This window comes from Cyprinus carpio, chromosome B3, assembly GCF_018340385.1.
Source record: "Cyprinus carpio isolate SPL01 chromosome B3, ASM1834038v1, whole genome shotgun sequence".
Taxonomy (NCBI): Eukaryota; Metazoa; Chordata; class Actinopteri; order Cypriniformes; family Cyprinidae; genus Cyprinus; species Cyprinus carpio.
In genome coordinates this window covers 31,598,514-31,619,561 of record NC_056599.1, presented here as the reverse complement: position 1 = coordinate 31,619,561, position 21,048 = coordinate 31,598,514, and the positions used below count along the sequence as shown (strand labels likewise).

General features: G+C 36.6%; 1 long non-coding RNA gene across 1 annotated transcript; it reads left to right on the top strand.

The window, feature by feature from the left end:
- Positions 1–6,677: 6,677 nt before the first annotated feature.
- Positions 6,678–17,912, top strand: LOC109105114. The gene is made up of 4 exons (XR_002020359.2): positions 6,678–6,989; positions 8,341–8,409; positions 8,595–8,696; positions 15,320–17,912. It is a non-coding gene; the product is annotated as an uncharacterized LOC109105114 (long non-coding RNA).
- The last annotated feature ends 3,136 nt before the right edge of the window (positions 17,913–21,048 follow it).

Genomic DNA, 21,048 nt, shown 5'->3' with positions numbered 1-21,048 from the left:
ACAGCTGCAATAAATAAGAAAATTTGTTCTGAATGACATGTGTCTGTCTAACTGTTTAACTATTACATTTTGACGTTTAACTATTTAAATACACACTGAAATGACAGTGACAATTTAAATTTAAAAAGACAGAATGCAAAATCATTTAAAAGATGTCCTAAAATTTATATCAAGTAAAGACTCTTAAGTAGATGTGCACTGCTTAGGGTAGTTAAAGGTATAGTTCACCCAAAAATGAAAATTCTGTCATTTATTACTTAACCTCATGTCATAACAAACCTGTAAGACTTTCATTCATCTTCAGAACACAAGTTAAGATATTTTTCCGAGAGCTTTCAGACCAGGGTGAGTAATTTATGACAGAATTTTTGGGTGAATTATCGTCAAACACTTAGAAAGCTTTGAAGCAAAGATCTACAGCTGAGGGCAGAGTGCTCTGCTATAGAGCCTGTCTATGGAAGGATATTCCAGAGCATTTTCAAAAGGAACTGCAAATTATATTTTCAATTGTATTTTCCACATGTGACAAATTGTGACATAATCTAAACACAATTGCAAATCTTGCGTTACTGTTTGTGTTTTCACGATTGCACAGTGAATGCCAAATTTCAAATGGAAAAGCAAAGTCCATGTATTTTCCATGTATTATGAGTAATGAGTTTGTCATACTGAAAAAATAAGGCGTCAAAGCTTTACAGTATTAAATGGGAAAATAGTATGTAATAATGCAAAAGGACAACAGTAAAAACTCAATTTTCAGTTAAAGTCAGTTCATCATTGATTCAGTGATTTATCGTATTATCGATTAACTGACTGTGGTTTCAGTTTGATACGCGCTCCGACCCACTCTTTAAAAAAATGATTGGCAAAGGTTTCAAAGCTGGCCAACAATACCACGCAACGCCATGTAGACGCGCAACACATTTTTCAGTAGATGGCGTGGACGCGCTACCAATTTCTGACTGAGGTTTGCTAGACCAACTCTGACTGACTGACTGACTATGACTTTGGGACATTTTCTGCTGCCTTTTATGAAGAATACCTGAACAAGTTGATCGCAACATCAAAGACTAATAATATGGAAACCAACACCAGAGGTGAGATATTGTTTAAACTTAAGCTGCGTTCGTAAACCCGTCATCATGGTTATAAACACCGGCGCGTGTGCCACTCACCAGTCTCGCATCACTGTTTAACCTGTCCTGTTTCGTGCTTAAAGAATCAATTTAATAATGCATTAAATAATGCAATAATGCAAAAGGACAACAGTAAAAACTCAATTTTCAGTTAAAGTCAGTTCATCATTGATTCAGTGATTTATCGTCCAGCTCAGTTCAGTTTAAATAGTATCTGTCGACGATATCGCTGGATATTAAGTGTCCCCTAAGCAAGCCAGGAACCAAAACTCCATCGGTGACAGAATGGAGAAAAAACCTTGGGAGAAACCAGGCTCAGTTGGAGGGCCAGTTCTCCTCTGGCCAGACGAAACCAGCAGTTCAATTCCAAGCTGCAGCAAAGTCAGATTGTGCAGTGGACTCATCTGGTTCCCGTGGTCTTGTGCTGTTGGCCGTCTAGGATACAAGGTCTTTACTGGGGATCTGTCTCTGGGGCTCATCTAGTTGTCCTGGTCTCCACTGAAATCAGGGCTGTAGAGGTCCTCTATAGGTGCTGATCCACCATCTAATCTGGATACTGGATACATCGGGTGCATTTTCACTGTGTCGCACATGTAACCTGTCAAAACTCAAATGGAATCACAATTACTTTAGCATCTGAATTTCCAATGCCTCAGGGGTAGGACCATACTACGGGGCGTGTTTGTATTGGGAGGTGACATCACTCAGTGAATGCTGTGCTTGAAAATTTTCCTGCCATCATTGATTGCCTCTCTGCCATCAATACAGCAACTGCAATGGGGTTGAAAACAAAAATATGCAAATTCTCATTTGAATATTTGTTGATTCTTTTCAAGGATCTCCTATCTGTAGTGGCAGGCTTGCACAAATATCTCCAAAAAGAGACCATTGACCTTCCCCAAGCAGTGGCATACAAAGATGCTGTGTGTGACTCCTTAAAGCAGAAACGCAGTGATCCCACTGCTGCAGATATATATGCTAGAGCAAAGGCAGTGTGTGAAGATTGTGTTGAGGAGCAACTTTCTGGCCAGAGACAGAAAAAAAAAAGGATGGAGCATTTTGTTGTTGAAACAACTTATGGTGCACACAGAAAAACAAAAAAAAATTACTAAAAACACAAAACAAAATAATTATAACCAAAATTGAGAAGAATTATAACACAACTAAAGCACCGTTTTTACAACAGTAAAAGACAAAGTAGTACAGCACACATTTACTAGCACACCACTACAACATTGATTTAAAGACAGAGGAAGTCATGGTAGCAAGGCACTTTTTGACACGTAAAAAGCAAGCTGGTGCAGCTCCACAGGACATGGTTTCACTTTATAACCTGCTGGATTCTGAAATGTTTCCATCACTGAAATCTGTCATCCAGGTTGCCCTCACTGTACTTGTTAGCAGCTGTTCGTGCGAGAGGTCTTTCAGTGCTCTTCGTCCTCTCAGCAACTGGCTAAGGAGAACAATGGGTCAGAGCAGGCTCCATCAACTGGCAGTTATGGCCATCGAGAAAGATGTCGTTGAGCAATTGGACCATGATAAAATTATCAACACGTTTGCTACTCTTAAGGAGAGAAGACACAGGTTGATGCTCCCAATGAAAGACCAGTAACTGGGCTGCAAAAACTTTGTCCCTGCTTCTCACAAGCTGCTTCATTTTCGCTTGTTTTTCATTCCTTCTGATAGTTAACCATAGCCCCCACTTTATCCATTGTCTAGCCTCATACCTGTGTATTCCATATCTAAGATATCTATATTAAAAAGTTATGGCTTTTATGTTATTTTCTGGTTAAAAGTTTATTTTATTTTGTCAGAAAAATTCCTTATCTAAGGTTTCTATGTGAGCATAGAAATGCAAACAGTAAAATGTTTTTTTGTACTGGAAACGTGTATGTGTGTTTGTACAGTGAATAATGAATCAGGAAGTCTACATTCCCAACTCAAAATTTTCTTCTAAATTTTGCTATTTTTTTTTACAGTGTTATAAATGGCTCAGTCAGTACTCCTACTCCCATATATGAAATACAGGGAATACAATGGAATAGTGGATTGCAATAAGGTTAGTAGTAAACAACCCTACCCTAATAGTCAAATAATATTTTTTTAATCATACCCTTATTGGGGGCTGAGCCCCCCTAAAATGAAAATCCTAGAATCGGCCCTGAATGGTGGTAACAGTCATTAACACGGTACTAACAATTGTGTAACTTGGTTCAGTTAATTTTTGTGCATTGTCTTTGTCTTTTCAAATATAAATTTAATAGCACATTAATGCATGCTACTGCTAAAGCGGATTAATTTCATGTAGGATTTTTCTATAATTAACCTGCTGGATAAATTTTGAGTTTAGTGGTGTTCAGGCCATATGAAACAAATTCTGAAGAAATGGTCGCACAGTTTGAAAGTTCTGCATATATATTGTCTCTTTTCAAAGTGATTTTTTTTTAATGTTCGAGGACTCATGCTTCTCGTGTCTAACCAAATTTGGAAAAAAAAAAAGTCACTCGCATTTGTCCTTTAGAAAGTTATAATATGAGGTTATACTGTTAGCATGATCTTAGCTCTAAACTGCTGGATGATACAAGTTTGTTAAAATGGTAGGAGTGGGGTAAGTTGAGCTAAAGGTCCTGGGGTAAGTTGAGCTAGTGGCTCACCCTGTCAGGATACAGACCAAAAAGGGCACAGGTAAAGTAACTCACTGTATATTTATTCCACAAAATGAGTGCAGCAAAACACAGGTAAATTCAAAAGGCAATAATCATAACTAAACTGAGGAAGATATAACTGAAAGTCTTTGATTACTTTTCAGGAATGGAATAGGATAAAGATATGGGCAAAAATGAAAACCAACTAAGATAAGGTTACAACCAATGTTCCCTCTAATTGTTTTTCTTGCCGAGCAAAACTTTTCTCTATTGGGCGGACATTTCAGCCACCTGAGCAAAAAAATTCTTTATACCAGACCTCTACAGCACACACACACAAAAAAGTGTGTAACTTAACTTTTATGTGCTATTTGTATTTAATTTGACCCGTGACTAAATGATTTAAGGTTACATGAGATTTTTTTTTCCAGTATAATACACTTTTATTCAAATGTTTGGGATCAATAATGTTTATGAAAGAAGTTCTTATGCTCATCAAGGCTGTATCTATTTGATAAAAATACTGAATATTATTTCACGAAATAATATTATGAAATAGTATTGCAATTTAAATAAAAGTTTTATATTTGAATAAACTTTAAGATATTATTTATTCAAGCAAAGCAATTTTCAGCATCATTACTCCAGTCTTCGGTGTCACATGATCCTTCAGAAATCATTCTAATATGCTGATTTATTATCAGTGTTGGAAACAGTTGTGCTGCTTAATATTTTTTGGGACCTGTTTTCATGGTACTCTCCCAGTCACTGCTGGGGCAGGGGGAATCTGTGGAGCCTAACCCAGTGTCTTGAGCCACAGGTGGGGAAACTCTCTGAATGAATGGCCAGTCCATCACCAGGCTCTCACACACATTTTAAGAAGACATTTTAATTGAATTTCTCTTCCTTTTATATAGCATGAGGTGAAAATGTTTTACTTCAGCATAATGAGTGGCACAGTTTAACTCCATGTGGCTCAATTTACCCTCTCTCTAGGCTCAGTTTACCTCTCACTGGGGACAAGTTGAGACAAGAGACCACAAAGTGATTATTCTCAAGGATGCACCACATCCTGAAATGTATTTACATATTTAAGTTGGACCGATTACTGTAAGTAAAAACTGACTCAGCTCACTTCACGCTACGCTCAACCTGTGCATGAATATTTTAAGAACACAAATCACGATTCATCAATAAGTTCATGTTTATCATTTTTACAAATTTACTAAACAATTTGCACCATCTGAAACCACTCACCTTGCCTTGTTTACTCTCAGATGAGTCTCTCTGATACTCTCAGAGGTTCAGAACAACATCACGGGGAGTAAAGTGATGCAGTTATGGCTGAATCATCCCTTGGCCTTGAAGCAGAGGGTTGACAAAGACCTGTGCTTGCCTCAATGATTCACCAGTCCTGTTTAAAATTCACCATATTTTTAGATTTATATATTGTTAATGGCTAACCTTTGTCAGTTATCCTTAATTTGGCTTATGTTCTTTAGATTTTGTAAAGAAAACTAACATAAGCACCGATTAACTAGTTTTACATTATGGATGTAATCTCCTATGAAGTTGCCAAATATTTAATGAAATATGAGTATGTTTAACAGATGCATGCATGTATGAGTTGGCTGTATGGCATGTATTATGACTCATAGCGCTTCATGTTGCTGTTATCACAAGGCCTCAATGTGTTATATGTTTTGGACTAAAAAAAAGTTAGGATAAATGATCCAAATCCATTTTGCTGTATAATTATTTATATTGCACTCGAGGGCGTGCAGTCCATAAATGAGGATTATGTCTTAAGCATGCAAAATGGGATGTTTTTACACACTTGGTGCAGTTGGAACTCTTGCATAATGCAGTATTATATACTAAAAGAGAGGGAACATAAACACATTTTTATTCAATGTATTAGTGTATACACAGTTACTAAATAAAAGGGAACCTAAAAATCCTATTTTTTTATTCCATGCTGTCCTGAATAAAATATTTTAAATAACACGTTTAGTCCACAAGACAAAATAATTCAAGAATTTACTTAAATTATACTGTTCAAAAAAGTACATTTTGATTTATTTATACTTTCTATATGTTTTCACATCAGTTCTTAATGCATTGTGTCACTGCTGGATATAGAGTTCAAATATCCAGGAGATTCTGCTAAACCAAAGACTGTGCAGACCTCAGATTTTAGGAAAAATGAGAAACTTGTGAACAGCTAATACAAAAACAATCATGTTTTTTTTTTTTTTTTTTTTTTTTTTTTTTTTAATCAACTACAATTTTGTGAAGTATATTTAAAAAATGTTTTTATGTGAAATAGAGCTGTGCTTAATGTAAAACATTAACTAAAAGTAAATAAATGCCATTTGTATGATATCTCTTTATAGTTTGCAGATAGATTTTACAAGGTGAATGTAAACTTATGACTACAATGTACTTTCAGTGATGACTTATATTTGTATTATAATAAACGTTAAAAGATTTTTAAATATCCATTATTTTTATTGAATACATTTGAACATATCCCCCAACATAAGCTATATACAGTTTGGGATTACAAAATCTGCCTGCAGACATAAACCACATTCTGCGACACATCTGCAAAATCAAAATTAGTGCAAGTATCATGTTCAAATTTTAGCATGGATGTGATTAAAGTTTACGCAAGTTCAGCTCTTTCACTGATCCTGACTTTGTAAGGTTTGTAATATAAATATGTCACACATTTTGAAAAGCAATTCATTAAATATTAAGTAGGCCTAATTCAGCTCTTAAAACCGCCATTTGTATTCACATGCTGGTTTCCTACAGATTAAGGCGTCCGTTTATGGTTGTTTAACATTTATATTCTAGGCTCATATCAGATTTAGTTTATTTTATAGCTACTCATATTGCATTTCATTCGATAAACACTAGTGGTCCTTTACCTCGTGGTGGCGATGCTGTTTCCTTTGAACCAAAAAGCAACCAAAGAAGAAGCAACACGCGGGAACAGTCGTTTCTCAGCAGCGAGCAACGTGTTCATCTCTCTCTTCAGGAGTTATTAAAACAACGGAGATACAGTCAGTATAATGGAGCTACTGGTTAAAACACCGACGAAAAGAAGATGCCGATTAAGGCGATTTAATCGGGGAGGCGATTTGGCAGGGAAGAAGAAAAACAGTGAAGGTCATTTAAGTGAGAAGCAGGATTTTGAAAGGTAACGTTAAGCATTTCTTAAGTGTAGTGAATGTGTTTTCCATTAGTGTGTTTATGAAGTTAAAAAGACGTGATAATTTAGTAAAAAGATTAAAAGTTTTTAATCGAGAGTTTCATTTATAAAAATAGAAAATATGAATAAAAACAATTATAAACTGCAATCTGCAGCAGATTTGAAAAAAGAAAAAAAAAACATAATATGCGCTTTTATTTCACGTATTGAACTGCCCAGCTAAGTCAAATGAATGAAGGGCATTTTAACACTGTAACTGTACATGGCTTGATTTTTTTTGCCGTCTTTACAGTAACGTTTCTGGGTGGATTGCGGAAGCATGCTGCTTTATGCTAGCCAGTAAAAACACAAATGCATAATAGACTGCAAAAAAAATAAAAAATGTAGGATACTAATTTCTTCAATTTAGATTTGTGACGCTAAATTTGATTGGACGTATGTAAAGATATATCTGATTCGTCAATGAAAAATTATTATTATTATTATTATTTTAAGTGTGTCATCGATACTCGTGCACGACGAACAGGCTGAGAGAGTTTTGACTGTAACGCGCTTCGGGGTTGCCATGTACCATAAGTTAAACCGCGCATGCACCTAGAAATGGAAAACGGAGCACATTCCGTATCAGAGGGGTATGGCTCGGCCCTGGTACAGATAAAAACTCAGGAAACTAATGACAGAATGTAATAATATGGTAATATTGATAATGGCACGATGCGGAGCGTAGGTTGACATTATGAAAAAACGCACATGGCAACATAGCTTGACGTCATGACGTAATGTTTTAATAGAGCCTGGTTTCGGAATTTCAAGTTTGCCGCGAGAAGGCTGCGTGTAGTTTACAGCACTGTGAACAAAGTTTGTAACGGATACATTAACGCACTGATGGCTACACCAAATTACAACATGGGAACCCACTCCAGAGGTGATAAATCCTTTATTTTACCTCGTTGTGTAGTAAACTGATCTGATGTGTGACGTTAGCGGCGCGCGCTGTTAAAGTTACCTGTTTCCTACCTCGAATAGACTCTCCTCCGGTGTTGCTTGGATGAAATTAATCAAGTTATCATCCTCTATAACGATTTCGGAGTTGATGATGGACACTCACACAGTTAAATACCAAATGACATCGAAATACAAGTTATTTGTGGACATTAGCGAACAAACCGCTCGAGTTAGCTGCGCCAGTACACGACGCTTTTCTGATGGTTTTGGTTGATTAGAAGTGATTATAAGCTAATTTGCGTCTAGTTTATAGTTTGATCCGTTTTAGATAAGTTTAGTACTAAAAAGTGTTCGCTCACGTAGTAATAGTGTATCTTGTCTGCTCTTATCGCAGGTGGGATATTTGAGTGTCTGTGGAGGCCTCTGAGAAGAGTCTGGAGACTCCTGCGCTGCCGTGGACCTGGTGTGTATCTGAAAGATTTACAGCATATCAGTAGGAATCACTTGAACTCATTAACTAATATTATAAAGCATACTCATTCGTGAATAGAAAATGGGAAATTATATGAAATATAAATGTCATTTAGAACAAAGTGTTACGTTATTCTTTATAAACAGTGGCAAAAATAATGTCTCTGTCTTTATCAGAAATAAAACTTTCAGTGGAAGAAACCTCACCACATTTTAGTGGCCATAGCTCTGTCCGTCCGTGGTGAAGAGCCTCAAGTTGTTTCTCTTCACTGAGGTGAGGTAAGATACAGATTGATTGTCTTTAATTTGCATGCAGTATTGTGAAAATGTGAATTTATCCGCTAGGACAGTGCTTCTGAAACCTGTCCTGTGAACACCATTTTTGATGTCTTCTTTCTCATCTAAAGCCGGGCACACACGTCGATTTTAATAGTCCTTTACGATTGTTGCTTGTCAGACATGATGATCATGTCACACTGTGGGACCTCAGTTGTCATTAATGTCACGCACGCACGCATTTATAGGCTACTAGGGATGTCAAATTTCGATTATTTCCATGATCGATCGTCGTTTAAATTAACGATCAATTAATTGATAACATAAATGCTGCAAAATGCTCTATTGCAGGCACGCAAAAGCCACACACACACAAAACGCTTTCTCACTTGAATTAAAGGGGTTTTAGTCTGAATAAAATGCTAGTTGCAGGATTATAAAATGAATAGATGTGATTAAGATCATTTGATAAAATGAAGAGAGCGCGCCTTATGTTCGAGATCATTTCACTTTGTTGACTGTTTCCTGTCCCACACGGAGACCGCTGAACACGCCTCTTTAAATGATTTTGTGGGGCTCGTTGTTGTATTTTAAAACACAATTGCAATGTTTTCAACTGACATTATGGCATTTAAAATAAAATTATCCCAAACGTGGCTGCGCTGCGCATTAAGTGAACTGCTTTCATCAGCGCTGTTGCAGCAAAACACTGTTGCTCACATTAAATTGATCCTACTGGATTCTGTTCTGGAAAATGCCAGATTTTGAATTTTTGCATTCTGGTAGGCCTATTTGTTTTTAAAAATCCGGCATAGTGCATCAGATAGTGACAGAGCGTGCGTGCATGCAGACGAGGACGAGCGAGCGCGGGTTTGGCTAAATTTATTTGAAGGTTATTGGTCATGTCTCACTCGGCATGAATCCAAATGTTTCCATATTCGCAATGTATTTGAATGTAAAACTATTATTTATAATGTAAATTAGGCTGTACTTTAAACGCATTCGCATATAGACGGAAAAGATGATCCTCTTCATATGAGAAAAAACGTCCTTGGCATACAGTAATAGCAGAGTGAACCGGTATACTACGGTCTATTTAAACTGACCAGTGTAACCTTTTAAATGTTTAGTTGACTATATTTTATTTTGATAATGAACAGCCTGCGATGTAAGTTTGAATCGCTAGAATATACGTGTGCACCAGGCTCCGGCGCGATCGAAACAGCTGAGACAGAAAAAATAAAAAGTGTTTACTTTTGCACACTCACAATAAAAAAGAAGATCCGTGCTCTTGAAAAATAAAGCAAACAAATAGAATGCGCGTTGGCATCATTTTTTTCCGTGAACTTGTGGAGCGCCGCCACACTTCTGTTTTTAAATCTTAATTAAGTCAGATATATTTCGCATATTAAAAAAAAAAACAATTATGAAAACAAATTGTTATTTTTATGTTAGGCCTATTACTTATATAGGCTATACATTTTCCTTAAAGCATCATATTTTGTCCCAGGGCTTGAGAACCTGTGCCCTAGTTAGGTCAATGCAGAAACTTGTGAGCGATGCTCGGCGTCACCGTTTAGTAACATCATTGAATGCTCCGGGAAAACGTATTGTGTCTGTCACAGCGCCTATTAATCGCTGTTTTGAATCCAGCAATTATTTATTTACAAATTATAAGCTCTGATTATGACAAGTGTGGTATAAAAGCTTTGTTTATTAGAGGAATAATAGGAAAATGTTAGATCGCGACCATGCTCTGGATGCCGTTCGAGCCCATATAGCCTTTATTTATGTGGCTTTGTTCTGGTTTGCCGGTTAGTCACGAATTTCCACACATTTGATAACATTTAGGCATTGTTTCTTTTCCTAAATCTTTACAGTCTAACCCTCTAATTTCGCAGGTTTATTTTATTAACTTTAACTTTTAATAACTGTTTTCGCATCTCTTACTGCGGTAAACATGGGAAGGGAAATTAAAGATTTCATGAATTAAGAAGTCGTTCGATTTATTAATTTGTTCCCTTATTTCAGTTAAATCATGGGTTATTTAGGGAACAAAATTAATGAAACATGGACAATTGCCACAAATTAATAAGTCGTAGGAACGAATTAACAAGTAATAGGATAGCCTTTCTGTCCTGTGTCCGCAGCCCTGCAAAACGCTCTATACTACATTTCTTTTGTTTTTCATGTTGAAGAACTTTTGTGTTGTTTCTATATTAATGTACTTTTAAAGTTTAAATCACATTAAAGGTTAATTTGAACATTATGAATGAATGATGGTGCATAGCGTCACTGTCACTCTCAGCGACTCGCACGTGTTCTGCGCATGAGCCGCACGCAGCCCAACATTAAATCGGTTAACCGACCATCGACAGCCTTAATCGATTGCATCTCTTATCGACAATTAAGCGATCATCGATTAATCGTTGACATCCCTATAGGCTACACACCAGGGGCGGAGCCAGACGATGTAAACATTCGGGGCTTAGCCCAAACCTAGGGGAGATTTTTTTCCCATTTACGTCAGCTAAATGCACTATTTTTCAGGCTGTTTGAGATAATAGAATGCCTAAAAATCTACACATTTCTATACACTATCTGGGAAAATGATGATAGTTACTCTGTAAAAAAAATAAAAAATAAAATAAAACACCCAGTAGAGCCTACAACCTATTTTGTATTTAATTGTTCTCCAGCTGTAGTGAATCCAAAACACCAAAAATGTTAAGGATGACTCATTTTCACTTCTGGCAACTAAAAAGAGGCAACCATTATCTGACTATTTTTAAGCATTTGATACAAGCTGTGTGTTTAGGTTTTTTTTGGGGGGTGGGGGGGGGTTACATTTGTAACACTTGTCCACGGTTCCTCTGACGCTGCTTCTGAATCTCTCTCCGGCCGATGAGGTTTACTGTTATTGATCCTTTTAAAAAATGTTGTTATGTCCATAATGTTCATTTCTGCCGGTTCTCCAGTGAGCTCGCTACGACGCCGGTGAAATTACCGTCCCGCCACCACGCACGGTAAGAAGAATAGAGCTTTTCGTTTCATTTTTTGGCCGCCCCCCAGCCTGAAAGATTGAGAGGAAATGAAACAAAGTTAACCAGTTATTTTAAAAAGATTCGGGGCTTTTTTGACAAAACATTCGGGCCTTAAGCCCAATTAGCCCCCCCCCCCCCCCCCCCTCCGCCCATGCTACACACCTTAGGGGATTCTCTATCTTAACTCAAGCCGTAACGATTGTAACCAATTGCAAACGGTTTAATGCATTAGGGGATTCTCTATCTTAACTCAAGCCGTAACGATTGTAACATGCTGAAACATTTAAATATAATAAACATAACCATATAACTTGTTAACATAACAGTCTGTCGATTAGCATAAATCATCTGCTCATAAGGCTAGAAAATTTCCATTTAAAATGATTGAAAATGCAATAAATGAGAGATGGAGGAAAAAATATATTTCAACACTTTCTCTCGCATTAATATAGTTGGGTAATTATACAGTGTATATAAATTGCGGGCATCATTATTAATATGCGGGGCATTGAAATCGCTTTTGAATGCGCGCTTGCTTTACTTTCATTTATTCGCGATCACAAATACGAGTAGCACTCGGCAGAACTTACCACACATTTTACAAGATTAGATGTTTGTCAGTGGTCCTCACTGGATCTTCAAATCATTCGCCATCTTTATCAGTCATCTTTCCCTACTCCGTTTATGTGGTTAGTGAACTTTTATGTACTGTATTGGAACAGGCTAACTATGTGTCTTTAGTGGCTCCGTAGAATGTGTTATTCATTTTCCGTGCCTTCCTTAATACAGATGCAGCACACTGTAATCCTGTCGGGGGTTGATGGTCCACACAGAACTCTTATTTGACATCGTCCCAAGTTACCGTAACTTACCGTAACCGTTATTTACCAAATGCATGTCTATAGTGTTATACCCTACGTACGTATATCCTCTGCTAACATGAATTCGTCACTACCGCATCAGCACCGAAAACACGGGGAATTGTTTTTAGACAATAATCACACAACCTATTCGATATTCTATCATTAATTAAACTAATCGAATGCTGGAAAATCGTGACCATCCCTATTACCTACATACCTGTTTTTTAAAGCAATAAAAGTGAAAAGTGAAAGTAACGTGACATACAGCCAAGTATGGAATTTGTGCACTGCATTTAACCCATCTAAAGTCCACACACACAGCAGTGAACACACACACACCATGAACACACACCCGGAGCAGTGGGCAGCCATTTATGCTGCGGTGCCCGGGGAGCAGTTGGGGGTACAGTGCCTTGCTCAAGGGCACATCAGTCGTGGTATCACCGGCCCGAGACTCAAACCCACAACCTTAGGATTAGGAGTCAATCTCTCTAACCATTAGGCCACGACTTCCCCAGGGATAGTTCACCCCCCCACGCCACCCAACCAAAAAAAATGAGCGGATCACCAATACTTGATTTTTCTTTTTAAGCCTTCTTTTGAAGCAGTCATTCAGGGGCTGAATTTAATTTTTGAAAATGGGGGGAATTCCCCTCTTAGGTGACTCTTGTGGGGGGATTTTTTTAATTTGAGGGCCTTAGGGGTGCATTTTTTTTAGACATTTTTCAAAAATATATAAATATCTCATCTAACATTTGATCATGCAGTGCATTTTTTGTTTTTACATTGAGGCACTTGTTGCACAATAGCTCACACACAGCACATAAACATTCTGTCTTATGTTATAGTGTTACAGTATGATATAGTAGATTCATCTCATGTAGGATGTTTATATAATCAACCCTCCAGCAAAACTATGTTCAGCTCAAGTGGGTCATTCCTCAACATATGACGTAATTACTTTTTTTTTTCTTTTAAAGTAAAAACATTGTTAGTGCATTAAGCGTTCTCATATTTTCATCAAGTGTTTGAATAAAAATGTAGTTATTGTCATGTGTCAGTTTTGTCATATTGTTGACAAAAAACCCCCATAAAAAACTTAAATGAACAATTTCACCAATACATTTTTTTGGCATGTTTAATTTAGTCTGCGCAAATACAACAGGCCAAACCTATACAAATACAGTAGTGTTGTAATTTATAAGTATAAATTTTTTAAATGATCCATAAATAAACTGTCAATAGCATAATGAAATGAAAGATTCATTTACACCCAGGTTGATTACTATAACGATAAAAATAGTTTTAAAAATCTTTCTAAATTAAAAAAAAAGTAAAAAAAGGGTTGACATCACAGCTATAATGGCACAGAGGAGCAATATTGTTGGAATCACTTTTAAAAAAGATTTATTTTTCCAGCTAATGAACAATAAAAAAAAAAATTGAAAGGCAACGATTCTATCCTGCTTTAAGGAGCTCGAGCATTTAAAGTGACAGACCATAGAACTGCAGTGTAGTATTATTGTATTAGCGTCCATTGGTGTGTAGGGATGGGCGCTATGGGCTTAAAAATATATCATGATATTTCTGGCATATATTGTGATAACAATATCAATGATGATAATTCAGGGAATCCTGTTTATTTAGAGAAAAGTATTATCTGTCCTATTTTTACCCAAAATAGGGTGTTGTGAGCATAACGGAGTAATGTAATGACTGTTTAATTCATACTGGAAGCCGGAGGGCACCCTTGAGCAGAAACTCCACAAATGCATCTCAGAAGTAATACTACTGAGGAAGCTCCTTGAAATCCCTAATATGGACAAAGGTGTCCAGTTATTGCTGAATAAAACGCACAACGGAGATAGAGACATTTTAACTGATGTAACTTAAAGACAATAAACATATGATTGCACAAAATATATGGTTTATCTGTGTTCTTCAAGCAATCTTGGGTATTTTCTATAAGGAAAGTATATTTATAATGCAATGCTAATCAACATAGCCTTTATTACTGTATATAATACTACCATTCTGTAATATGAAATCACGTCTGCGGCCTGTTCTTTGTAACTCGCTTAATACATCTGAGATGATTTGAAAGAAATTTAAATTTCTGGAACTTTATAAGGAAACGGCCATAATTCGGTTTTTTGAAACGAATTTGCGGATTTGATTTTAAATGGATTATTAGTTTGTCTAAGGTTCTCATGTTCCCCGTAAAGGGGCAAAACTACTCGAAACCATGATCATAAAGCGATTGGCTGGCGGCAAGACAGCAACGTAATGACATCCTATAATTAAAAAAGACACCTGATTTATATTTACGAAAATTTCTGGAACTTTATAAGGAAACGGCCAAGCGAACAAAACTACATAAATGTTATAAAAGATAAATGAAATGTGCAGTTGTTAATTTATTTGTATTTTTCTTTTTACATGATTCACACTTATTTATATTTACGATTTCTAGTATTTGTACAGGTTTTACATTTTTATTTCAATGTTATAATTAGCAATTCATTTAATTTTATGTTTAAAGTAGATTTGTTATGTGACCACATCAATTAAAGTTTCTTAAGAGTCAAGATCATGTTATCTACGTCTCCTGCGCTCCATCAAGCCACTCTCATAATAGCTGTCATCACTCAAATTAATGCATGGGTGTTAAGGCACACATGCTTATTGCTCATGACTTCTTCACCTCTTTCCTATGTAGATGATCATTTTGAATGAATTGATGTCCAGCCATACAACAGAGTTCTTGGACCTACATTTTAAACCCAAGTTTAAAGACTGAGAAGATGGATATTCTTCCTCTCAAATCATCTGCCCTGCTGTTCAATATATCCGCCTGACCGCCATACCAACATGGAATGGATTTCTACTTCCAGAATGTAATGTGTAACAACCAAGGTACTTTGTCATTTCTGCCTACTCAGGGGACCATAATTTGCACAAGCTTCTCCGTGGTTGTCTCCTCAAACCTCTGGACACCATGATCTTCTTTTTTGCCAAACTGACAAAGACAGTAGTGCACAAACAGACCTAAGTTGGTTGGTTTAGGTCCATGCATGGAGGCATTAGCTGGCCAACTTGAACATAATGAAGCGCTGTACAAATGAAGTGCTATACCAATGAAGTGTCCTTAGATTTTAGATTTTTGTTGTTTTAAATATTGTCTAAAAGCTGTGCATGAATATTTTCATACATGAATCATGATTCATCCATAGCTTCATAATTTTTTAGTAAATTTGCCAAGTTTTTACACCAACTTTGTTTGCTCTCAGATGAGAATGCACCTCTACAGAGCAAGGTCAGGTTGACATTCGTTGTGAATCTGAACTTTATGCACTTAAATATGCAGCAACTTATAAGTGACTGTGGCCTGATATCTTTTGATATGTTTCCATTAGGTTTCGTGCTGGTCAGTTCTCCACAGGGTAGTTAATGATTGTGTCTAGTACTTACAATGGTTTCTTACAATGGATTGTACCACTGCTGATGGATTTTTCATGCTGTTCTACTTGAACCTCTTAAGCCCAAGACACACTGCACGATTTGAGCAATTCTATAAGATCATTGCATGTCACACTGTGTGACATGGATCTAATAAACTTGGCTATGACGTAGACTGTACGTTGATGACACCTATTGACTCGTACGCTACGACACACGTTACTGTAGAAGAATATAACGTCATCAGCAATGCACTAGTGGAAAACTAAAAGAGCATGATAAATCACACTTTAGCAGTTGTAGTTTTTATGTGTGCTAACAAAAAACTGTAATCAGCAAAAGAGGATGGCATAAGAGCTTGAGCAGTTTTATGTTTTAGAGCCATGTCGCATTGATTTCATGTCACATTTTTATTGGTTGGTCAGTGAATGTGGATCGTAGCAGCAAACACACTGCGATGATCATGCTGAATTTCTGACACTGTCAGAAAACTATCTTAGGGTATCTTTGGTCGCAAGACCGTAACAACGGCTGACCTCTCACTGTATGACACAGGACCACCGATTAGGAGTCATGATCACTGAAATCGCCACTATTGTTTCACGATGCCAATCTTTTGTCTGGGACAGCCGAAAATCATGCAGTGTTTCAGACTTGAACGGGATAGTTCACCAAAAAATTTAAAGTCTGTCAGTACTTTGTGGAAGTCACACACACACACAAAAATATATTTTGAAGAATGTTGGTAAGCAAACTGTTTTGGTTACCATTGACTTCCACTGTATGGCCAAAAACCCCACTTAAAAACATTACGGGGAGTGAAGTGAGAACTTAAGCTGATTTGTTCCTTCAGGCAGAGGCTTGTCACTCAGAGCATGACGGTTTGCAGTCATGATTAGGAATGTAATTTATAATAGGCCTATGTGGAGATACAGTTAGGTGCATGACATTATCATTATGCTGATACACTCTCTACCTTACTTTGTGCTAAATTCCAACCAAGTTAGGAACAGAAGAAAGATTTCTATATTTGGCTCTCAAGGATAAAACCAACAGTTTAGTGTCCCTTTCTATTTATATGCATGCACCAAAACCTGTCCGGTTGGATTTTGGGCATTTAGGGATTCCCCTAAAATCCAAGAAACATGGGATTTCTTCAGGAGTGTTGCAACAAACATTTTGTCACCATTACTTGAGTATTAGGCATTTAGGATGTTAGGATGTTCTCACAACATGCCTACACTGGAAGGAAGTGACAAAATAAATCACTTCCATTTGCTACCAGCAAAGCTTTCTACAGTGCAAATTAGCAATATTGTGTGTTTTGCATGCGTCTTAATGGCAGTCACGACATGTGTCAGTTACATTTGAGTAGATTTTTTTAATTACAGCTTGAGGGTTTGGAGGGGGTTTGTTTTAACAACACTGGTTGTTTTGTTTGATTTAGCCCCCAAATGTGACAGACACAATGATGCTGTTGTGACGCTTACCTTCATAATAGGAAGGAAACTCGCCTGCTTGTAATTTTTTTGTGAAACCAAAGGTCTTAAGTAGTTTAGGTGGATTTGATCAGATGACAAACCCTGTCCTAAAGGTTTTTGCTAAATTGTGCCTTCTTTTGCTCATTTATTTAGATTTTTGTAAAGAAAAGTTGACAAACACTGTTTGTATAAAGTTGTTAAATATTTAAGGTAATATTAGTGTATTTACTGTTCAAAAAGAGATATATGAATGCAATTCTGTGATATGTGGTATATATTATTTGTTTGTTTCATAATGCAACATCTGTTATCACACAGCCTGAATGTGTAATGTTGTGAACTAATAAACTTAAATGATCTAAATCCATTTTGCTGTGTTTATTTATATTGCACTAGAAGGTGTGCAGCATAGGGAAATGAGCACCAAGTATTTTAACAGGCTTGTCTCAAGTTATGTATGCATTACACAAGTAGAAGTTACGGAAAAGACAGAATATCATAATTTTACTGCATTGCTTCACTACTTAAAGATTAATGCCTCATCTGAATAACGCTCCTTTTTACAGGGGCCGGTTTTACGCTTCATCAAAAGGTCTGATTCATTATACTACAGCTGTGTCCCAAAGTTGAGTGTGCACACTTCTAAGGCCATGCCTCCTAAGTGCATGAAAGACACTCCGCCTTCGCAGGACTTCCTAATTGCGACACCAGAGGGTTCCTTTCACAACCGCCGCATAGCAACGGTGTGTGAGGAGAGTTGACTAGAGGACAATCTCTATGATAATGAGGAGATCTGTGTTTTGTCTGTCAAAAGAACTGCCGCATCTGAAGTGCATGGCATTATACGCTTTCATCAACTTTTACAGGTTATGTAACGTTTATTGTTGCTATATGGGCGCTTATTTATTCTTGTTGTTTAACACACTTGGCCAAAATCTCATGATATAAACGATGAAGCTCTTAAGACCCCAGGGGTCTCATTTATAAAACTCTTTAGATTTCATCCTAAAAAAGTACGTATGCACAAAAGCTATAGATTTTGCGTACGCACAAAAGTTTTCAGATTTATAAAACCATGCGTACGCCAGAACCTGCGCAAAAATCCCTTTATAAATCCCAGTCAGGGGACGATTGTGCGTTCGCGCGTCTCCACCTCTTCTCCTCCCCGAAATCACCACATATGGAGCTTACAACGCCTTGTTTTACTATGCATAACCTAGTCTGCATATCATTTCCATGCATATTCCCATGCACGTGACACCATGTTTAACACCGAGACATTAAGGAAATATGAGATGGGGACTATAATGCCACTTGTGCCATACAAATTAATTATTATTGCTAAAAATTATCCAGGATCCTTATTATGTTTTAGAATAATTATATGAAAAATCCATAAAAACAAAATGGTTTAAAGTTGTTCTCAGATATATTTTAGAATAGAGTTGATCTCGTTCTTTTACACTGGCCAAATAGTATTTCAATTGTTTTAAACAATTCAAATCAATTAAATGTATGCAGTTTTGGTGATGAACATCTTTTAGCTATTTTTAGTGGAAATAGATAGGCCCATATTTATTGCAGTGTAAATACAATTGTCTGATTATATTCGTCACTGACAAAGTATTTTAAAAAGGAAACGTGCAAATCTTACCGTTTTCTCCTAGTTATATTCTTCAAATATAGTGGTATTTTTCATTATGTTGTTGAGATGCCTTCACACGACATCAACACCAACACCGGTTGTAAGCTATTATCATAGGTCTTATACCGGACAATGGACCGTTCGACCACTGAATCCAGCAGTGTCCACCATAATATCGAAGTAAGTGCGCATCATTGATCATTGTTCTCGCTAAAATATTTCTCATAACATGTGATCTGTAGTTTAGTTTAAAGATGAATTATTGTGCACCCTACAGAGCACTCCTCGCTGTCATTAAAACATAGCATACCACAGGAAAATTATTTAGCCTATTGTTAATAAAATTATGTAATTGTTTTTTTGTAAAATTATGTAATTTCAGTGTTTATCTCCATCAATGCGAGTGGAGTATTTAATGTAAATGTGTATATCGACATGAAAACAGAGTTTAAAATCGCTGTTTACTTAATTACTTTTCTCTCTCCAGGAACTTCAACTTCATCCATACAACTTCATCATCTGCAGAGATAAACTGCCATTCAATCAGAACAAAATACACATAATGATGAACTTAAAGACATCACAGAGGATTGTGAAGATATTTCACTGGAGCTTGGTCTTCAATACACTATTTTATGCTCTATTTTGTTTTATTTCTTTAAGCATTTATTTATGTTAAATGCCCATTGTCATTCATTAATGTATTCTGCTATTAACTGTTAGAACAGTCATTTTCTAAGAATACATTAAAACCGTTATTTCTCGACATAGGCCTATTCGTATACAAAATAATCGGGGATGCGTTTATGAATTTTTTAAGTACTTTACCACGTCAAATACCGTTTTTTATAAATACGAACGATGCCGTGGATTTCAGCACACTCTAAAATCAAATCTGTGCATACGCACATTTTTTTTTTAAAAAAGGCCTCTGAGCTCTGCTGGTTAATAGAAAGCTACAGGCAGATGAGTTTTTCTCAAGGTTGACTTACTCTAGGTTTAGCCTCTGCAGGGGTCTCATGTATAAAACTCTCCGTAGATTTTATCCTAAAAGCGATAGGCACAAAAGCTAGATTTTGCATACGCACAAAGGTTCTCAGATTTATAAACCCATGCATATGCCAGAATCTGCGCAAAAAGCCCTTTATAAATCCCAGTCAGGGGACGATTGTGTCTATGTCATGAGTCCGGGCCCTGCGTTTCTCCCTCTCACCCCCAGAGGTCGTCCTCCCGGTCTCCATTCTCCAAACGTCCCTTACCGCCCCGTGACAGCATACATATCTCCACTCCTCCCCGAGATCACCACATATGGAGCTTATAAGACCTAGTTTTACTATGCATAACCTCATCTGCATATCATTTCTATGAATATTCCCATCCACGTGACACCATGTTTAACACCGTCAAAGGTACAAGACATTAAGGAAATAAGAGCTATGGTCTATAAATGCTATTTGTGCCATACACATTAATTTTTAATTTGTTTCCTTATGTTTTAGAATAAATATATCAAAATAACCATAAAAAACTGTTTAAAATAGTTCTCAGAATAATAATTTAGAACAGAGTTGATCTCATTAATTTCCACTGGCCCAATAATATTTCACTTGTTTTAAAAAATTCAAATTAAATTAAATTGATGCACTTTTGATGATAAGGTGAACATCTTTTAACTAGTTTTAGTGGAAAAACATAGGCCTTTATTTATTGTAGTTTAAATAGAAATTATCCAAAAATTATCTGACTCTGTGCGTCGACAAATTATTTTAAAAAGGAAACCTGCAAATCTTAGCGTTTTCTTCAAGTTGTATCCTTCAAATACAGTGTTATTTTCACAATGTTGTGGAGATGCCTTCACACGAC